Genomic DNA, 22,705 nt, shown 5'->3' with positions numbered 1-22,705 from the left:
ATCTAGACATTAAGTCTCAAAGGGACCAAGAATGTATCTTTCATAACTTAATCCATTAAGTCCAAGCCTCCAACTTTTAGATCTCAAACAACATGATGTTTAAATGGACCGAGCTTCCAGCTTTATCCATAATAAGGCCACAAACTTTCAAGATCTAAACTTTAATACATCAAAATGACCTAAAAGACCAAAATAACTTGCATGACTTGAAGGGGAGGCAAAATATCATACCATTTCTAGTTCATGAGGTTCAAGAAGCATTCCACGTTGATCAAAAGGTGTTGGAGTCCTCTTAACACCAAGATCACCCTTAAAAAGGACCAAAAGTGCCAAAAACCAGAAATGACAAAATCTAAGGAACTAAAAAGCAATATATGAACTTTTTAATAGTGCAAAAATGAAGTGACTTTGTTGGATCCAAACTTAAAACAACATTCCTTGAACTTTCTTGATCTTTTAAGCTTCATCAAATCACCACAAAAATCACCTAAAAGTAGTTCAATGAGATAGATAGATAGATAGATAGATAGATAGAGAGAGAGAGAGAGAGAGAATAAGCTTAATCTATGAAGGGAGGCTAGGGTTTGCAAAAGAGAGGGTTTCTTGGTGCAATGGAGGCTAACAAATGATTTAAAACAAGGGGTTAAAGCCTTTAAATATGAGCAAAACCCTAATTTAATGGGCTTGGGTTGCACAACGTCGCAAATGAACTCCTCACCGTGTCGTGGTCACTGGTCTTTCCCAAAATCTACTTCAACTTCAAATGGCCATAACTTCTTCATTCCAAATCTATGCATGTAAATATATTGACAAGCCCATAATCCTGTCTAATTATTTTTGAGTTAAAACATACCGAACTAAAATCATTAATTCACAGAATAAGCCTGAAATATCATCTTTCCCATTTTACCCTTTTGCTTCAAAGCACAATTCGAGGGCTTTAACCACTTGGCCAATATTATCAATATCCGATAGAGTCTAACCTCTATTCACTTGAAGCCTAAGACGTTTACTCGATCAAATTATGGTCCATTATCTTGACATTAGAAACATCATGACACCAGGTGTTACAACTCAAACATGTCCAGTTCACATATCCTTTTACACTCGCTCCATTATTCTATAAATTTTTGACTTAAAAATCGAAACAGGAAGCACTATGGTACTAGTGGGAGAAAGCGGCAACGGAAAATCCATCGCCATGGTAACACGTGTATTTTCGATTAATAATAACCAAATATATTTTACGACGTTAGTTATTAGTTGTTTAATCTTAGACGGATCGTAAAATAATATATTTGACAATATTTCAAATTAAGATGTTATATTGGTTCAAAATTTGCTTACATTATAATTTATAAGTGATGAATTTTATTATTTTGACCGGTTATTATTTATTATAAAATGAACCTTATAAGCCATGCCACGTCGACCCCGACCTAAGCAGGCTTTAACAATCAACGAGCCCATCATGCTTTAAAAATGAGGGTTTTCAATAAGGATGAGAAAAATACCAAACACGGGAGAAACCGAAATCGAAACTTTATTGGGCTTGGTAAATGGTTATGGGACTGGATATGATTTAATTTCTAGTTTTTTTTACAAGTATGAGATGATTATATATATATATATATATATATATATATATATATATATATATATATATATATATATATATATATATATGGTTAGGTTCATGTGAGACGATCTAATTTTGTGAGACCGTGAGACACATTTTTTTATTTTTTTAAATTTTTTAAAATTTTTTTTAGTTAATTCAAGTTCCGAAAATAATATTTAAAAAAAGAATTTTTGGATTTTTCCATTTATTTTGCATTTTAAAATTAATTTTTAGAATATGTACAGTGTAATATTCTATTAGAATTTCACGTATTATATTTATTTTTATTTATTTTAGTTAATTCAAGTTCCGAAAATAATATTTAAAAAAAGAATTTTTAGATTCTTCCATTTATTCTGCATTTTAAAATTATTTTCTAGAATATGTTAGTGTAATATTCTATTAGAATATTTCACGTATTTTTAAAAAAAAAACGGATTTTTTTTTAAATTTTTTTTAGTTAATTAATGTTCCGAAAATAATATTTAAAAAAAGAATTTTTGGATTTTTCCATTTATTTTGCATTTTAAAATTATTTTTAGATTTGGTCTCACGGTGTCACAAAATTAGAATGGTCTCAAATGAACCTGAACCTATATATATATATATATATATATATATATATATATATATATATATATATATATATATATATATATATATATATATATATTCTCTAATAAATAAAGATTTATTTTCTCTAATAAATAAAGATTTTTTTGCCACTTGTCACACTCTCATTCATTTTGCCACATGTCATTTTATGGTTATTTTGAATTAATTTTTATTCCATATGTAATTTTGTGGTTTTTCCTATTTTATTAAATTCCATATGGTATTTAAATTTAATAATAAATATATATCAATTTCATTAATGGATTTTCCTTATAATTTCAAAATTTTAAAATAAAATCTCATTAATTTGTTTTGATTATTTTATCTCAATGATTTGTTTAAATTTAAAAGAGAAAGAAAAAACACTTTAATTTTAGTAATTCAATATTTTTTATTTTTCTTATAAATTCAAATTTCTCAAATATTTATACATATTTAATTGTTTTAAATACATCCATGTAATACATGGGGCTCACACCTAGTATATATATATATATATATATATATATATATATATATATATATATATATATATATATATATATATATATAATGTTAGGGTTATGATATTATTACTCGATCCCATTTATGTTAGATTATGGTATTATATTTATACCTGCTGGGTAGGTTACCTGAACCGATTTAAAGAGTCCTTGAACCAATTATATTATATAATACTTATAATTTTATTATTAGTATATATTATTTTACAACTATATTATATTTCTATATGTGGTTGGTTTATCAAGAAATTCATATGTTATAAAATTTATACTATGATGATTATATTTATATAACATTTATAAATATTATACTTGTAATGTAACATTTATAGTTTATCAAGAAATTCATATATTCAAGCAGTGGAGAATGCAGAACCAAAAACCACGTGGTTCCTTAAATAAGTGAAAGAAAAAAAATTAGAGTAAAAATAATTTTGGTGGCAGGCTGACGTCTGGCGGAGCAGCGGCGGCGGCCGTCCGGTGGCGATTGCGATGGTCGGACAACGAATGACATAGGGAGAAACTGGTGGCCGGGTGGGAGCGATTATCAGGGTAACATTGTATGATGCTTCAGAGATTTTGATCACGCCTCAGCCCGAGCGACGTTTCACATTTCAAGCATTTTTTTTTATTTTTTTATTTTTTTATTTTTTTGTTTAATCTTAAATGGACTAGGCTATTGCCTAATGATTAAATTTTAAGCGGATTGAGTCATTGAGTTATTTTAAATGGATTGAAATATAAACTTTAGGTTTCATACATTTTGATCCATTTTTCTTTTGGCAAAATTTATAAGGTAGGTCCTTATAAATTTATAAGGTAGTTCCCAATTTTTTTCATATATAACTTATAATAAGTTTTAAAAAAATAGGTGGGTCCTAGGACCCACCTTCAATATAACTAGATACGCCCCTGTATTCAAGTCATTTTTGGATGAACCTATGATCGAGTTTTAGGTAATAAAGCTTTTAATGGATAAATTTTAATCGATTAAGGTCATAAATGGGATACCTAATACCCATGGGTAGTCCTTCAAACTCGATGAGTATTAGTTAAATTGGGTACCCGATTTAACATGATGTGGTTGTGATACAATTTTATAACCAGATATGGGATGCGGATCACCAATACATGTCTGATTAGCTTTCCTATTTTTTCATAGGTGTGTTAGAGCGTAGTAGTAGATCCGGAACAAAAATTTAGAGGTAACACAATTTTTTACCCCATTTTATTTAATATGATTTTTTCAAGTTCAAGTTAAATTGTTCTGTTTTTTGAGTTCGGGTTAAATAGGTTCGGAATTTTTGAATTTTTATGGAAAGTTTTGTAACTACATATATTAGAAAACTTGATTTCAACAACATATAATAATTAACTTATAACCTTAAATACCCAATTAGTATTTATAAATTGTCTTTAGAAAATATTTCAACAATTCAACTAAAAACTTGATTTCAACAAGGAGCAGGCAGGGAATTAGTTGAGATGAAATGAAAAGCTAAGGATTTGTTCGTAAACAATTTATCTTCTTGAAGCACAAAAGTGTAACACTTGAATTTGGTATGTTCATATTTAACCCTCCTTATTTATAGCATTGCAATTTTGGTCCTTGTGGCTAGTACGCGGGGCGTACCATAGGGTATGCTTGGCGTACTAGCTGAAAGATGAACGCGGGCATCGACCACATACTCTGGGCGTAAGTGGGTTATGTTGGCCATGGGCAAACCCTAATTTTTTGGGTTTGTGCCCTATTTAAGCTTCATTTCACGTCCTGGACATTTTAGACCGTTCTCAACCCTTTGAAAACTTGACTTGTGTGGTGCTCTTGTGCTCTTGTTTTGAACTTTGGTGGGTTTTGTGCATCTAGAAGTGGTAGACGAAGAAGTTTGAAGACTCATTCCTTGGAGGAGAGCTTGTTGATCCAGATTTAGCTCCATCATTTGGTGACTTTTGAGGTATAAAGTTCATACCTTGTCTACTCTTTGTATTGATCTACTCTTTAGCTTGTTTATGGTCATTTTGGTCCCTTTAGGTTGGTCTCAATGAGCTAAGGCTGTTTTAGAAACTAAACCTTGTAGATATGGACGTTTTACGGGTCCCTTAAGCATAAAAATGCAATCTTTATGGTATTTATGGACTCATGTATGCGTTAAGTCATTTTAAGCTCTTTTGTGCTCTAAGAGCCTCATTAAGCCATGCATGCACAAAAAGTTGCCAACTTTACGTGATAAACCACCTTCAGGAGGTTAGATCTGAGTGTTAGGTTGAAGTCTTACGTTAGGCATGCACAAAAAGTTGCCAACTTTACGTGATAAACCACCTTCAGGAGGTTAGATCTGAGTGTTAGGTTGAAGTCTTACGTTAGGCGTACTGTAATATCCCTCTCTGACATGTATCACTATATTGTACGCTTTGGGATCCAGACGCGAAAACTTCCCAGGGGGTCACCCATCCTTGGATTGCTCTCGCCCGAGCACGCTTAACTGCAAAGTTCTTATGGTATCTGCTGTCTTTATGACTTTAAAACACATTATGTCAAGGAAGGTACCCACACCCCTTATAAGGAAATTTTTCGTTCTCCTTCCAAGCCGATGTGGGATTAGGTGCAACCCACATTCACCACCCATTATAGGGTTCGACGTCCCCATCGACCTGTGCCCCAACTCTGATACATGTTTTAATAAATATTATTATTAGTATTTTTATTATTATTATTATTATTATTATTATTATTATTATTATTATTATTATTATTATTAACATTAAAAGTATATTTTTTTTTTAGATTATTTTTGTGTTACTTTTATTTTCATTTAGACTATCAATGTGTTGTTTTTCCGTTCCAACTATCTATCTGTTATTTTTCTGTTCATAATAATCTTGTATATATTATTTTTTTATTTCAGACTATTAAAGAAACATTTAATCAAATTAATTTTTAAAATAATAATAATAATAATAAAATTTTTCAATTTTTTTAAAAAGTGCAGATTTTTTAATTTTTTATAGAAAACATGAATTTTTAAAAAAAAATGAAAAAAATTATATTTTTTAAAAAACGGAAATTTTTTTAAAAGCATTTAAAATTCAATAAAATTAAAAAAAATATATTATAACTTTTAACCAAAAAAATCAACATTTTAAGTACACATATGCATATTTTTACAAATGCATATATGCATATTTCGTATATAATAATATTTGTAAGGAAATCATAAAAAACTCATTTTATTTACTAATATATAAACACAGTAGAATAACTATTTTATTCGATACAAAATAAAATATAAAAAACAAAAAAAAAATGCTACAAAATTTCAAAGCGTCTTGATTTTGTCATGTCAATATTTTCATATTTTCTTCAATTTATCATTTTTCACCTCTTCAATATTCACCAAAATTTCTTCTAAATCTACAAGAAAATTAAAAAAAAATTGATTGATGCAAAAACTCACAAAAATACATATGTGATTTACATGTCAGTAACATATAAATCACAGACGATTCACATATGAATGACATGTGATTCATATGTGATTTACATGTGATTCATATGTGAATTACATGTAAATTACATGTAATTCATATGTTAATCACATGTAATTCATATGAGAGTTACATGTGAATCACATGTCATTCATATGTGAATTACATGTGATTTACGTATGAATCACATGTAATTTATATGTAAGTTACATGTGAATCACATGTAATTCATATGTGATTTTACATGTGAATCACATGTAATTCATATGTGAATTACATGTGATTCACATGTAAATCACATGTCATTCACATATGAATTACATGTGATTCACATGTAATTCACATATGAATTACATGTGATTTCATGTTTTATACCTTCACAAGATCTCCAAGCTCCCCACTGTACTCTAGGTTGTCCTCAGCCAACCAGTTCTCCAGAAGATTCTTCTTGTTCTGATTGACAACAAAACAAGAAAGCTCCAATGATTCAAATGCATTTAGCTTCCCTTTAGTTAGAAGGGTCTTAAAATACTGCAATAGTGATGGTGTTTGTCCAGCTTACACAGGTACACTCTGCATATGACACATATGGAGGTTAAAAAAGATCAAAATGAAACTCCGTAAATGTTATCATCCAGAATAAGTAATGTCACACCCTGAACCAGACGGTGGAAACGTCCGAGGGCTCGCGTGACTTAAATTGAATATCATCACAATGAATATACATGAATCATAACATAAACATCACCATGCATCAATATATTACAACTGGAATTGTTCACATCAAGTACGTTGTTTTAACATTACAAACCCATAACATAAATTGTTCGATAGTTTTCAAAAGCACAACACACTAACATACTTGGTACTACGCCTCAGCTTACCTGTTACCTGAGAATACAAGTTATTTTGAAAATGGTCAACATATGGAATGTTGGTGAGTTCATAAGCAGGTTTGATATGAAAATGTTTTGTGTAGTTTGAACGGAAACAACCCAGAAAATTCGATATTTTCTGAAAAGACCATTGTTTATAAAAAGTGTGAAGATCCATAGATATATGCATGATGATTTCAAAACATGTACAATTGAAAACCTTTGTATTAAAAGTACAAGTGAAAAATGTTGAACTTCCCCGAAAAACCCGATGTTTTCCGAAAATCAAAATATCATATAACGGTTCGAATTGTTATCCCATCACGTGAATGATTTTGACTTACCTTGATTACTTGATTTGTATTGTATTTATTTATGTGAGTCGTTATAACCATGCATGATAATGACTAGTTCGTCTGTCTTAGCACTCTGGTGAACGCCGGAATTGATCTTAAGATTTTGTCACTCTAGACTGGCCGAGTCTAACTGTAGCGAAAAGCTGAGGTGTGGGGGAGTCACCCCCGTATAGATCTATACACAAACTCTCGCTCTCCCTCCAGGAGACTTTGATTATAACTACGGACTACGGCCGACACACGTTGGTGCCACCCGTTATTACTCACTAAATCCCAATTGAATTTGATTACTATTGATTATCGACATGTATTTGTTTACTTGGAGCTTACTAGCAGTACTAATGGGCCACTAAGGCCCAATAGCACTTAAAATCCATTGAGGGTCCCTTAAATATGAAATTGGGTTGTAGAAGGTCCAATAACATTTATTATTATTCCTTCGGCCCAAAATCATGTTAATGGGTCACAAAGGCCCAACAAGCATGATTGGACTTTCAAGCCCAAAGTTTTGATTGTTTACTTGTTTTAGGAATTGTATAATTGTTGGAAGGTTTGATTGGACGATTGTTATTTTTGTATCGACACGAGACCGGTCGATTTGTTTATAACGGTATTTCGATTATACGTATGTTCATCTCTCTATTTTCATGAGTTGTAACTTTTGGTATTTTTGACTCAACTATCTTACAAATAAAATAATTGGTTCAAAATGTTGGTTTGACCCCTTTTTAGCCCTCCTTTAATAAAAATAACAATTTTAGTCCTTTATACAAAAACAAAAGACATTTTAAGCCCTTAAATCATTTTCTTGACACATTTGACCTATAGACTTGCTCATTTGATATTTTTAGCCCAAAAATTATTCTTTGGCAGTTTCAGCCCTTCCATAAAAGTGTTTTTTGGTTAAAGCCAAACTTTTGCAACTTTTACAATTTTGGCCGAAAATCCAAAAACTTTACATTTTTTTATCCTTTTTGGAAAAGAAAAGCATTTTAACCCTTGAAATAGTCTTATTTAACTTTTTATCCCCTGTTTTGAGAAATTTGTCATTTCAGCCCCTTGAAAATCATGTTTTTCGCAATTTTGGGCTTAGTGGGCTGAGAAGCCCAAAAATTGGCCCTCTAAGCTACAATTTACATTTCAAGTCCTTTGAAGAGCATAATATCCATAAAAACATTTGTTGTAACTTTTTTGACTCGTTTGATCCCTAGGAAAACCGTGAATGGCAATTTTAACAAAACTTTTGTTTATTTGACAATTTAAGCCCACAAATTGGTTTTATGTTACAATATGTTGATTTTAATCTTAGAGGATATTTTTATTGACTTGTTTAGTGTAGTATACCTTAGATGATGTTTTTTTTCCTTCTTATGTCACAGATCTTGAGATTTCTTTCCTTTTTGTTTACATAATCAACATATAAGCACATAAATTCACACATACATACATGAAATCATACATAGCATACACATACACATAGATCTACAAATTTTAATTGTATTCTCCCCCATAAAACTTGTAAAAAACCGAAAAGAGAGGGGTATGAACTCACCTTGAGTTTGTGGGTTTGGTTAAGAAGAAGAATGGAAGAAGTTTGATGCTATTCTCGGCCTAGCAAGCTTCTTGGAGGATCCTTGGCTTAGATGTGTTCTAAGAGGCAAGATCATTCATTTGAATAGATTAAGAGGAGATTTTTGATGAAATGAAGTAATCGGATCATGGATTTAAGCATCAACTTACTTAAGATGACGACTCTTATGGAAAATCCTACTTGAAAAGCTCTTAATCTTGAAATTTTTGAAGGAGAAGTGAAGGAGTTTTAGTGTGTTCTTGAGAGGGTTTAAGTGAAAGAAAATTGTGTGTGTGTGTGTGTGATACTCTCGGCCGAGAGTAATAGAAAAAGAAGAGAGAGAGAGGGAAGTGAAAGGATGTGCATGGAAACATGTGAATTTGCTTGGATATCCCTAGGTATTAAGGAGGTGGCTAATCCTCCTTGATCCTCTAATTCCTCTTTTTTTATTACTTGGGTCGAGAGATAGAGAAGAGAGGAGAGAGTTTGGGCCTTGAGTGCTTAAGTCCAAGATATGGGCCCAATACACATCAAAGTATGAGTTTTATGGCCATTTAGGGCTAGTTAAGTTAGTTATGGCCCAATAAGGTCCATAAAGATATTTTATTTCATTCTAGGCGAATATGGCCCAAATTATTAAAATAAATGGAAGTGGGTCCAATTAGAGCCCATTTAAGAGTTCTAAGCACAAAATAGTCAAATTGGAAGCTTATTGGCCCATTAGGTCCAATAAGGAAGTCGTAGTCCAAAATGGACTTAAACCGGGATTTCTAGGGTTTCCAATTCTTTATTGACTATTTGCAGTGCTTGTATAAAGTGTTTGATGGAAGTTTTGTTGTTATTGAATAAGCATCATACATGCTTTCACATTTTTGGTTCATAATTGTTATCATTGTTGTTGTTACATGGTATAGAATTCCTAGTTGTGACAAGTAAGATGATATTATTATATCAGAGAAGTAGACACCTGAAATTTTGCAACTGTATTTGGTGTACGCAGAATGCCCTGGGGAGATTATGCAGCAAGTTCAGCAGCTTCTTTGTACTTGGTATGAGCAAACAATTCTTGAAATAGTTGAACAACCTGGGATAAAAAGTCAATCAGTCATAATGAGCTGCAGAAAATATCATAACTTTGCTTTCTCTAAACCACAGACAGTGCTAGAAACATGAAAACACTTATGGCAGCATATATTTTCAATCTACTTCCAAAGTTAGTTAAAGAAACAGAAGAGTCGTTTGAAAGACAAAAAATTCAAAGATTTACCAAATTTTCTAGACCAGGAAGATTTCCTCTTTTGGCAAGATTCGCAGCAAGCTCCAAGTTGTTCAATTGTAAAAACATGTTGGTTGACCACCTATTCTAGAAATTGATATTCCTTGTCCGTTTTGTAACTTTCCCTAAGAAGAAAAACCAATTTGATCTTGAAAAAGTTAAAAGTAATTAAGAATGCTGGAGCAACAAGTACGCCCAGCGTACATAGCAATTACGCCCCGTGTAACGACCAAATTGACTTACACCCCGCGTAACTTAAGGGTATGCCCCGCGTAATGGCTGGCCTCGAATAAGTTTAATCGCGTAGTAATCCGTAGTACGCCCAGCGTAATCTGACTTACGCCTAGCGTACATAAGTCGGCTACAAAGGTTATAAAAGTCGAGTTTCAGCTAACCAGGAGGGGGGATTCGACTTCCAACTTGATTTAGTCGATATTAAACTTCTGTTAAGCCGTTTTGAGGGTCTAGAAGACGGCCGGAAGGCCGTTAAGCTGACAGGAGCGAAGATCTGAAGGATTAGAGAGCGGATTCGTGTCGGTAATCATGTGGTTTGTTATCGTGACCATGTTTAGCATTCCACTGTGATACTACTATGTTTTTACTTTCTGATTTTGGTATCAAAACCATTTGCGTTGAGTTTATGTTTAGATAAAACCTTGATTTGTGGAATAATTGCTATACTGGATTGTTTTATTTGTGTTTAATTTATCTTGTTAAGCTTGTTAAAAGATCCTCACGTGTTAATGATAATTATTTTCTGTTAATTATTAAGTATATTGAGTTGTATGAACATCTGCTTGATTGCTTGTTGCTTATGATTTTGATGACCATCGAGATTATAAGTCTAGGAATAACGAATGAGAAACTAGGATTAACTTGAGAATAAATAAGTTAATGTGTGAGCCTTGTTTGATGACCATTAACAAGAGGTTAATTGAATGATTAATTTGATTAACTATATTTACAAGTCTTGCTTGATACGAACTGAACACTAGGAAGCATGTTAGTTTAATCAACTGATCACTGTTTAAATTGACTTGTTTGCTAAAGGATTAGTTATAGTGAACGCGAATCTAATCATTTTAGGAATCGATGAACATGAATAAATGAATTTGTGTATGCAATTGTCTATGTTTTTAAGGTGTAATTTATCTAAATCAAAGTACCTGAAGAGATTTGCTTTCCTGTTAGTTTATCGAAAGTTGTTAATTGATTGTTCGTTTGAGATTTATTAAACTATTTCTTTATTCTTTTCGTGTGACCTGTAACCTATAATCAAATATTTTAAATTAATTCACCACCGTTCCCTGTGATCGACACCCGACTTACCTAAGCTATACTGTAATCTGACTAGGTACACTGCCTATAAGTACATAGTTAGTCTAAGTTTGTTAGGTTATAAATATTAAAATTAGTGGGTACTTTTGTGCACATCACTTAACATATGCATAAACGCAATCGAAATAAACCCTAGAACACATATTATGTCAGAATCTAGGAAGAGAAGCATATGCATAAATGCAATTGAATAATTAAAACACATTTATCAAAACCTCCCCATTTACTGTTAAAGCTAGATGAACACATATATCAAAATTTCTACTGACTAGCGATTTTGTTTCCTGGAGTGAAGTAATTGAACAAAAGGAAAAAAACTTATGTTACCTAAAAAACTTCGGAACTTCTGATTTGATCAGGGATACATTTCTTATCTAACCATACAAACTTGTGTATCTGAAATTGATGAAGTGATTACTAGGAGAATGAAGAAGGCGAAGAAATTTTAAAAGCGAAATGCAGACTCGAAGATGGCAGCGACTGATTGATAACGACATCTATAGGGACCAACATTAACGACCGTCAAAACCTGATCTGTGAGGTTTTGTGAGGGCGTTAGAGATTTGTTGACTCTTCGATTTGTTGCCGAAAATCTAAAGAACAAAGAGTCGATGGTCGTACGTGGCTTGGATTCCAGACGGTGGTGCTTTTGGGGGAAACGAATTGACAGAGGGAGAAGATGAGTAAGCATCGGTGATATGCAATTGCGAAATTGGTTTTAGAGTAACAAATAGATTTGACACATTTTAATGCCAATAACACCCCTGGATCCAAAAATCTAGATACCCCCGCGTCTCTTTTTACCACTTATTTACAGAATTGCCATAAGAAATCTAAAGCCCTTAATTTTTTTTATCTAAAGGTCTAAAATTAGTTCTCGGGTTCTCGGGAAACTATAGGTTCTCAAATGTTCCTTCCTCTCTCTCTCTCTCTCTCTCTATATATATATATATATATATATATATATATATATATATATATATATATATATATATATTATAAAGTATATTAGTTACATATTGAAATTTAAAAGGTTAGCTTATAAAGTTTTTTGTACAAATCAACTATGCATAAATAATTCATTAATACTTGTCAAAAGTTTGAAGACTTAAATTAAGGAAGGTTATTAAGAAATTCAATTTGGAGCAAAATGAAAATTTTAAAATATTAAAGTCATTTATATAAATTAATTTACATTTCTTAAACCAGATATCAATATTAATTAGTTATATCAATAGTATAAACAAGCAATATAAATATAAGATATAAACATAAACATTTTATTTAAAAGTGATAATTTTTTATTACATAATAACTAATGATAAAATCTAATAATTATTTCCCTAAAATAAATTATTCGCCAAAAGAGCTATTTATTGCTGCTGTTTTGCACGGGGACATGTCTAGTGTGTGTGTGTATATATATATATATATATATATATATATATATATATATATATATATATATATATATATATATATATATATGATGGAACATGTAAAACACACACATGACCAATCACAACACGCTCCTTAACTAAATATAAATCAATTCCACATGCTTGGTTATTTGGTTCTGAACCAGGTTGGATGCTACATATATGGCATTGACATTACCACAAAAGACAAAGTAGCAGGGATCACAAACATGATAATTCGAGAAGAAGATTGATATTTCCATATTTATACATATATTTAGTCATTATTTTAATACATTGAAGCTATATTTTGGTAAAATGCAAAGATGTTTGGTACTTATATTGATTAAGGTGTATGTTGCAACCAAAAAGACTACTCTTGATGTAAAGGAGCTGAAATTGAAGAGAGTTGGATACTTAGAGGACTAAAGCTGAAAATAGAGAAGAAATTGAGAAGTAGTTATGCAAATTTGAATGCCACGGCGTGGCAATTTCAAGGCCACGACATGGCCATCTTTCCTAACATAGAAGATTCCCGAGACTTGGGGTGTACGTGTTTTCAATGGAAACCATGCCGTGGAGCCTATTTGCCACGACACGGGAAGCGACATTTGGTTACTATATATTTCGAACTTTATGTCGAATTTCGGGAGTTGGCTTGGGAATTAAGTTAAGAGTTGCGACTACAACCTTCTGGAGAACCCTTGGAAGCTGTAAATTTACTTGGAGATCAAGATTTGAAAGTAATTAGAAAGAAGAACAACTTATAATCGTTCGGTTTTCTATCTTTAACCATGTATAGTCTAATTAGCTTTGATTTTATGTTTGTTTCTGTTTTAGTTATGGGCTAATCACCCTATACTTTCAGTTAGTGTAGATGAACCCTAATACTATGTGTTAGTTTCTCTTTTTATGGATTCTATGAAGTTGGTTTAGCTTTTGTTTGATTATTATTACCTAGCATGTTCAAAGTTTTAATCTTTCTTTCTTAGATTCAAGTTATGTGTAGTTGAACAATCACTTTAATTGCATGAACATGTCTACCTAGTTGTTTATGATCATTAAATTGCTAGAGCTAGGATTGGCCAAATCTTAGATTAGGTAATAAAGGTAACAACTTTAATTGTGTTAGAGGACATAATTTGATCATAATTGTGTTTGGTTATTTGTCTTGATCATAGATAATTAATCTTAGATATTTCTTACGTAGCCCAATTAATCCATTCTATGTTCACTTGTGTATGATCATTGCAGAGTAGTTCATGAATTGGTGAAAACATTAGGATATCAGAATACGATTCTCATATATTGGTTACCAACTAAATTAATCAATGTGTTGAAACTAACCATAGAAAAAAGGGGGATTCAAAGCTAAACGAAAGTGTCTTAATAATCTTGATTACAATCATCTTTAGTTAATTGTTTGCTTAGTTTTAATAGTTGTTAATTGGTAGTTGATTGAATTAAGTTACTGAACTTGCAAAATTAGTAAAACACCCCATATTTAAAGTTGTTTCTTAGTTTAATTAGTAGTAGTTTTTTTTTTTCTAAATTAAAATTCATTTCCCTATGTTCGACACCCGACTCACCTAAACTATCTTATAAATTGACTAGGTACACTGGCTAAGTGCAATTAGTTATTTAAGTAGGTTAGGTTTATAATTTTAAAACTGGTAGGTATATCTTTGCAAACCAAGTTTTTGGCACTGTTGTCGGGGAACGACTTATTTTGGTTTTAAAGTTAATTAGTTAATCAATCCATTTTTTCGGGTAAAAACCGCAAAACGTTATTTTCTACATTGTTTTACTTTTCTGTGAAACCCGCTCCCACAACATTGTCAATTAATTGCCACGACGTGGGCACTGTTAGTTTTCAGTTTTTTGTTTATTTTTTTTAAGCGTTTAGTTTCTTGTAACGTCCCAAAAATTAAGACTAAAAATTTTGATTTTTAAATTAATAAAACCATTATCCAAGACAACATCACCAAAACCATAATGAATCAAAGTGTATCAATAACATCCAAATATATCAGTGTGATATAAAATGCAGAGCGATGTGGTGTGTGCACTGCAATCATCCCAGGCTCTTCCTCTGCGAACCAAAAGTACCTGAAACATAAACTGAAAACCGTAAGCACAAAGCGTAGTAAGTTCCCCAAAATATCACATACTAAACAAACATACTACCAAACATATTTGGGTGCTTGCCTACCCCTTCGGTCTATTTCAAATGGATACTATCAAGTATATCTAGGTGCTTTCTTACCCCTTCGGCATATCTGGGTGCTTGCCTACCCCTTCGGTCTATTTCAACAGGATATTATTAAGCATATCTGGGTGCTTGCGTACCCCTTCGGTCTATTTCAACAGGATATTATTAAGCATATTTGGGTGCTTGCAATCCCCTTTGGTCTATTTCAACTAGATACTAGGTCTATTTCACCCCATACTACTACCTCAAAATATCATAACAGGAATCACAGAGTCATCAAGCAAACACAAGCATAACCGACAATTGTCACGAAGTCAACCATCATACTTCAACATAGTCTGAAAGAATATTTACACCAATCACTACTCTAAAAGCTATCTACCGGTCACCTATACAATTAACAGGAACCCAAATCTCAACAATAAATAAAATTACCAAAAATTCCCTTAGGTTAAATTTGGTCAACCCTAGTCAAAGTGAAAGTCCAAAAGTCAATATTTCTTCCCAGCGGAGTATGCTCTGTGTACAAAGAAAGTACGCCTAACGTACTTTGATGTTGACCAATAGCGGGAGCGTTGACCGTTTACGCGCAACGTACCACCAAGTACGCCCAACGTATGCAACCCAGTCCCAAAAATACATTAAGAGCTTATTCCATTAAGCGCCTTATGTCCAAACTCAGATACAAGCCCAAATGATGTCCTAAGTCATACAATTTCCAACTTTATGACTTTGCATGGCTATAAAGTGCTTAATGCCCAAAACCCTAAGTTCTTAACCCAATAAGACATCACAAATCTTGTATGAAAGGGATAGAAGGGCCAAGATTACATTTTTATGGTTCATCATAGCTCCATAATGGATAAAATTTCCAACGTTATCCATTAGAATGGTCCCAACAAACAAGATCTTGTCTTTAAGTCTCAAAGGGACCCAAAAGTGCATCTTTTTCAACTTAATCCATTAAGTCCAAGTCTCCAACCTTCAGATCTGAATCAAAATGATGTTTAGATGGAAAAGTTTCCTACTTTATCCATAACAATGGCATAAACTTTCAAGATAAAATTTATGTAGGTAAAGTGATCAAAAGATCATAACACCCAAAACTAGCCAGATCTAACAATTTCATCATCAAGATTCAAACTTTATACCTCTAGAAGGAAGATCAAGGTGAATAAAGTCTGGATTTACAAGTTCCAATGAAACCAACACTTCTTTAATGAGTTCCTTCTTCTCCAAGGTGCATCAAGAACACTCCAAGTCACTTAAAATACCTTCTTTTGCCCACAAGTCTCAATCTAAGGTTGAGGTTACAAGAGAGGGTGTTGGAGAGGTGGAGGTTGAGAATGGAATGAGTTTGGGGTTGTTAAGGAGCCTAAATAGGGCTCAATCCAAGAAAATAAGGTTTGGGCACTGATCGTGTATGCCCAACATACTCAATATTCTACTAGCATACTCAAGCATACTCAGAACACCCAGCGTACTCAATTTACATGTAGCGTATGCGGCTGACGAAAAAATCGCCCTAACTTCAAACAATCATTACTTCTTTGTTTGAACTCCAATTTCGACGATCTTTATATCCATGGAAAGGTGTTGAGAAGCTCTACAACCCTATCAACTCGCATTTTCATTAAAACTTACCGAACTTAAATCCAAAATTCATAAAAGGCTCGAACTATCACTTTACGATTATACCCTTGGGCTCCAAAGCACCAACCAAACTTTCAAATCACCTAATATACATTACCCACACTCAAAGGGGACTAAGTCACTTTCCCAAAAGGTCCTAAGCCTTTTGATAATCGGTCTTCGGGTCACGACCCCGAATTGTGAAACGATTCAAAACAGAGTGTTACAACTCTCCCACAATTCAATTAGATTTCGTCATCAAGATCATTCCTTAATACTTCCTCCGCCACTAGACGATCCTGCCCAAACATCCTAAATTCTGATGAAGACTGAAAAATCATCCTATACCAATGGCCGTCTCCCAAACCTGCCATCCAAACCCCATGGTGGCATAAATTGCTTATACCTCCGAAAGGATGAACTTTAACACTCTGCCCTTAACCCAAAAAAAGGAATTCTAGCAGCCCTGCCCGAGAATTGAAACAACTACCTTACTCTTGCTAATTGGAAGACTTCATTACACTACGATAACCCCTTAAAACAGAAACTCTCTGAAAAACATGAACCCATCAACATAAACCCCAACAGATTATTCCTTAGAATTATTGATCATTAATTCATCGCACCCACCCCTAGTCCTTGACTATGAATACCATTCTACTGTGTAGAAGGAAAACTCAAAAGATACCGATAGCGAGTTACAACGAATCCCGAATTCAGAGGATGCGCCTAACAACCTCAAATACACGATCGACTTCCTGACAAGTCATCACCAACCTGCTGATTTGACGAGCATGAAAATGGTCAATCCAAAAATTCTCACGATGCGACCAAATCCTATGTCAGTTATGGCTCTAGATTCCATAACCGATGCCCAACATTGGTAACCGAACTCTTGATAAACAACCCTCAAGCCACTAAATTTCATAATGCAAACAATCTACAAGCGGCTACTGGTTCACCACTATCATTCCTAACAACCTTTAACTACCCAGATGTTCGAAACCAGCTGATCATCAAATCTCCCAACTCTTACAATGCATTAACACCTAAATAAGCCAAGAAAGCTAACGATCTGAGACCTAAGAGTCTTAATCAAAAGACCATCGGGTCTTTACCTATATAAATCATACAACCACTCATTCATGATCCATGGTGACACCTGCTATCCACTACACGATAAGCTTACGGTACTAAGCTAATCTTGGAGACACCACATCCATAGCCCGAAGAATTGTGACTAGCCCCGCAGGGACCTAAAGATACCCAACTAGCAGTCCACCGACTTATAGGAACCCAAACAACATCCCTCTCAATGCTATCCGAACACAACATGGGCCATACTCTTCTATCGTACACAGTCTCTTACACAACACATACTGATACCAATGAAAAAATAGACGAAACATGGTTGCACACAACTAGAGGTGGAGATAGACAATCATACTTTTGTCCCGATTCGAAGGTTATAACCCAAATGATCACCTTGCGAACAATACTAATCAAGAGGTATCAAGTTATCTTACTCAGTCCACTTGTACCCCTCCTGTCCATAATTGAGGCACTACTACAATGTACTCCCCCAAGCGAAGACACATACTCAACTCTAGATCTACTGCATCCTATCATCCCCACATCCTTACCCAAAGAGTGAGGTACTAACAAATTTAACAAAATGTAGAACCTTAACCATTAATAGAAATATCCTCATGAACGATCGATACAAGATCCCACACCTTGATTGTAACCGACCAGATTCCACCAATTCGCAAGAGCTCAAGAAACTTCTCAGGTGATCTAAAAATGTTGCCAAAAACCAGGAAAGCTGAAAAATGCGGCCCTAACATCTGAACTTCAAATAATCAAGACAACTACCAAACTTGAGCCTTCTATGAACCAAAATTCCACACCATAATTGAGGGTAAACATACCTAGAAAACAAAGAAAATATAAAACATACGGAACTTGACGATAGGTTGACGCATCTATTGACCTTTAACCGACACAACTTGAAACTTTCGAAGAACCTCCACTTTGATGATGAACAAGAAGACCAACAATCACGAAAGCATTGATAACTAACCTAATAACCCAATACACTTCTTGCACAAAACCCACATGAGACTAAACATACCAAACTCTGAAGTTGATTTATCGATCAATAAAGCCCACCCTAGAATAGGGATATCAACCATACAACGAGTTGAGGAATTCCCCCAACACTCGATGCTCAACCCGAGCATCCCAAATGCCTCTTGATCTATTCAGCGACATTTTGAAAGGAACCACTGGCTACAACAAGCTCCTTATCTAACGTCTTCTTGTTGCGAAGACAACTCTTGCATTTCTGAACAATTACATCTAATGATAACTTACTCTGAACCTCCTTCCTGACCAAATCCTAAAATGAAGTTCTGCATACCCGAACCGCAAATCCCTAAGATCCATTCTTCTGAAATCATAAACTCAAATATAGCAATGATTCTTCAATAAAAATAGCCAGTTCTCCCCTACTTAGGGTTCAAACTATCACCCAATGACGTTGCAAACCCACCAAATCTCAAACCGGTTCTCCAAATAAGGACCAAACGAATACAAAGTTATCCCGGATCTCAGATGGAAACTATGAAAACCTCTCGATCATAACCACCTTTTAATATCAGAATCCCATGCGGATGCTCAAAAACTAATTCTGCCCACTCATGAAACCAAGTCTCCATCTAGAATTACCACACGCCTCATTTAATTCCCTAGCAAACAATTTATCACGAGCGTTACTCATAATTACAAGAAACATCATTTTCTTAGTCAGGATACATCAGAGACAACAAGAGTTGCTCTTGTTGAGTCACTTCCATTGGTTCCTGAGCAATCAACTAGCACTTGACCTAACTAATTTCAAGAAAGCATACCCCTGATCTCATATGAAAGCAACCACACCGTAAGAACCCTTTTGTGTATTCTTTCGCTGCCATACCCGTCGACAAGAAAACCATAATATTATAGACTCATGTCGGGACTACATCCGATCCTTGAAAATCAAATGACCACTCTCTCTTTCCTCCAATCATGGAAAGTTGGAAGTACATAACCCATGTCGATGATAATAACCTCCCAATCCATCTTCCAATCACTTAATCTACAACTGCAATCCTCGAGCCATTCATCACATTCGCTTACTTACTGAGTCCCATAACTCAATTGTCACCACTTAAGCAAGGCTATCCAGACCTCAGAATCAACTACCTTCTACGTTTCTGCACCACTGAAACCCAAACAAACATGGCTACTGAGGCCCGAACAATCATCTGACCCATCCTTAACCTGAACAATCATACTCGATAAACCGATAAAGGCAGAAATACACCGCAATGAATCATGGTGCCAAATCGTGCTACCTTCCTTAACCGATTCCTTAAAATCCACAAATTTTCCTCGAGTTGAGTATGGATCTTGTGCTACCAGTAGTACGAGCCTAACACTACCTTCTACCTCTATCCATACTTTCCTCAAGAATCATATCGGGTCCTCAAAGTAACCACTCTTGTCCGCATCTGTCCTATCCATTCTTATATACCCGTTTGTAAATGAATACCCTTCACTAAAAATCATAGCCCAACATACTACAACGCTTCCTAGGCTCTCTTAGGTTCCCGGCCACACCATGCCATCAACTATTAAAGAACTCCCAATAATATCAGTTAACTACTCCATGAATATAATCACATGCATCAAATCTTAGATAATCCATCGAGTGAAAGACTCATCCCTACAACGGTTAGACTAAAATGAGAGTTATGTAGTAGGATTAAATCCTTCACTCTGAGATTATTTAACCTATACCACATGTGACTTAACATATTTACTTAATAGTTAAAATCACATCATCATGAGTCCCACGGAGCACAAAGCAAGCTACATTCGTGCAGTAACACTCCAAGCCACAGCCAAACAGAGTACATCTCAATCTTGCTTCCTACCAAGAAAGATTTCAAATCTAGAAAAACATCCAATTCCTCTTAGGCTACAAGGCATCACATATCAGGCAATCCATCCACCAAACATTTCTGCAACTGAGAGACGTGGAAAGCGCTATGAATCTAACTAAAAAACTTGGAAAGATCTAGGTGATAAGCAACCCGACCTACCCAAGCCAAAACCCTAAAAAGGACCGATGTACCTGGGGCAACCACCATACTACTCCCCGCCATCAGTTGCATAAGGAAATCCCCTTAACATCCTCTAACTGGCTCACGAATACAATTACATATCACCGTCACCAGATAATTCTTCGAATGAAAGGTCTCACACTAGAACGGTTGGACTCATACCAGAGCTACACAATAGAGTTAAAACCTAACCTTCTAAAATTATCTAGTCTCAACAATATGTAACTTAATATACTCGCTTACTAGTTTGCCGAGGTTAATGGAAACTACTATAAGCAAAAAGGAAGCAACATTCGAGCATCAAGTAATCAGAATAAGCATAACCTAAACAGGCCATCCTATCACCGAGTGATCAATACTAGCATGCAAGTCTACAAGCTCATACGTTAGGCATATAAATGCATCTCTCCCAAAATTCTATCATGCAAATCCTTAGCCTTAACTAGCATGCGATTCAGAGATTCATAAATCATTAAACATGCATGGGTATTTTAGGAAAACTTACTTGAGCTCGGTCGATTGCATGCACCACACCTTTTTTCTTTTATTAGAACCACCCCTCCCCCCCCCCCCCCCCCGCCCCCCCGATTTAAAAAAACAATTCCTTTTGAAAAATCCACCAAACCCTTAGTTTGAGTTCAGACACACCCGAGAATACGCTCGAATTCATCAAACTAAGGCTCTGATACCAACATGTAACGTCCCAAATATTAAAACTAAAATTTTCGATTTTTAAATTAAAAAAACTATTATCCAAGACAACATCATCGAAACTATAGTGAATCAAAGTGTATCAATAACATCCAAATATATTAGAGTAATAGAAAATACGAATCGATATGGTGTGTGCACTGCAATCATCCCATGCTCTTCCTCTTCAAACCAAAAGTACTTGAAACATAAACCAAAAACCGTAAGCACAAAGCTTAGTGATTTCCCCAACATACCAAATACTAAACAAACATACTGCCAAACATAACTGAGTGCTTGCCTACCCCTTCGGTCTATTTCAACCAGATACTATCAAGCATATCTAGGTGCTTCCCTACCCCTTCGGTCTATTTCAACAGGATACTATCAAGCATATCTAGGTGCTTTCCTACCCCTTTGGCCTATTTCAACCGGATACTATCAAGCATATATGAGAGTTTACAATCCCTTTCGGTCTATTTCAGCTGGATATCGTGTCTATTTCACCCCTACTACTACCACATAATATCATAATAGGAATCACAGAGTCATCAAGTAAAAACAAGCATAACCAACAATTGTCACTGTTGGATAAGGTGTCTAAGTCCATAACTATATTTATTATATACTTGACCCGGCTTGGCATGGTCCATTTGGGTTGCATGGCATCTCAACGATTGGATAGACAAAATAAGAACAAGGACACTTATGATTTGTTAATATATTCTAATATATTAATATGAAATCATATTATTTAATTAGTATTGATCAAAAATTAATTTGGAATTAATTTTGTGATAAAAAGAGACTAATTAAATATATGGGTATTGATTATGTAAATCTTTCATTCTTATATAGTGGGATTATGGTCCATGATTCACTAGATTAGGCTAGGACCCATTGGGTGCTCCATGGATGCTCTTGTTGGATTAATGTCTATGTCC

Source organism: Lactuca sativa, chromosome 8 (assembly GCF_002870075.4).
Source record: "Lactuca sativa cultivar Salinas chromosome 8, Lsat_Salinas_v11, whole genome shotgun sequence".
NCBI lineage: Eukaryota > Viridiplantae > Streptophyta > Magnoliopsida > Asterales > Asteraceae > Lactuca > Lactuca sativa.
The sequence above is the reverse complement of the archived record's forward strand: the minus strand, read 5'-3'. Positions refer to the sequence as shown.